The sequence below is a fragment of the Pteropus medius genome, unplaced genomic scaffold, assembly GCF_902729225.1.
Source record: "Pteropus medius unplaced genomic scaffold, Ma_sr-lr_union100, whole genome shotgun sequence".
In the NCBI taxonomy this organism is placed as follows: domain Eukaryota; kingdom Metazoa; phylum Chordata; class Mammalia; order Chiroptera; family Pteropodidae; genus Pteropus; species Pteropus medius.
In genome coordinates, this window is record NW_024344241.1 from 9,357,216 (window position 1) to 9,358,641 (window position 1,426).

At 32.1% G+C, this 1,426-nt stretch overlaps 1 pseudogene; it reads left to right on the plus strand.

Moving 5' to 3' along the window:
• Window positions 1-715: 715 nt before the first annotated feature.
• Window positions 716-834, plus strand: LOC120607762 (uncharacterized; annotated as a pseudogene).
• The last annotated feature ends 592 nt before the right edge of the window (window positions 835-1,426 follow it).

Here is a 1,426-nt window from a genome sequence, read left to right on the forward strand (position 1 = left end):
CACTTTTCTCTTCACAGCATTCACTTTTTCTCATAACAAATTTAAACATGCCCATATCTTAAATTTTTTTATTATTGAAAAATTTCAAACATACTTGAAAGTAGTTAGAAATAGTACAATGAACCTCCATGTACCTATCACCCAGCCTTAATAATTATCAAGGTGTTGCTATTCCTGTCTCATTCCTATCCTCTTTTTAAATGTATTTTTTAACATGCATTGATTTGTAAAATACAAAGTAAAAAGCTAAAAATGGATTCAGTAACATTTATAAATAAATTTGCATTCATCACAACAAAATCAAACAGATTTGAAAAATATCAGTATCCTGTATGTGTACAGGATACTATTTATTCAACTCCTATGTACTTGATGCTCATATAAATTCATAGACCTCTTGTAGTAGCTATGTATCCATGGGTCCAATTCTTTTTGTGTTATTGTTCTTTAACATTTTATTTTGAAATAATTTAGACTTGCAAGAAAGTTGCTTAAAAAGTATGAAGAATTCCTGTATGCCCTCCGCTCAGTTTCTCAAGTGTTAATACTTTACTACTTGCTTTAGCGTTCTATCTACACAACTTTTCTTCTGAACCATTTGAAAGTTGCATGCATACATTATACCCCTTCACTGGTAAATTCTTTGGTGTATGTTTCCTAAAATGAAAGACAAAGATATTCTGTACATAATTATCCACATTAATAATTAACATTGATCTACAGCCATACCGCCCTGAACAAGCACAATCTCGTCTGATCTCGAAAGCTAAGCAGGGTTGGGCCTGGTTAGTCCTTGGATGGGAGACCACCTAGGAAGACCGGGTGCTGTAAGCTTAAAAAAAAAAAAAGAATTGACATTGACATGGTCCTATAATCTAATCTCCAGACAATATTCTAATTTCACCAATTATCGCACTATTTTATTGAAATGTGGTACTTAATTGTGATGTAATATGTTATGAACATTCTGTAGCAACATGGAAATGTTTATTATAAGTACACAATAAGATTGCACTTATACTATGATTTTTTAAATTTTTATATTTTTATTTTTTTCAATTATAGTTGACATACAATTTATATTAGTTTCAGGTTTACACCACAGTAATTAGACATTTATATAACTTGTGAAGTGGTCACCCCAATAAATCTAGTATCCATCTGACACCATATATAATTATTACGATACTACTGACTATATTCCCCATGTTATACTCTATATACCCATGTCTATTTTGTAACTACCAATGTGTGCGTCTCAATCCCTTCCCCACTTAATCCATCCTCCACGCCTCAATCTGACAAAATGTTCTCCATATCTATGAGCTTGTTTCTGTTGTTTGCTTGTTTATCCTGTTCTCTAGATTCCACATATGACATTTCTCTTTCTCTGTCTGACTTCACTCAGTACAATACCCTCTAGGTC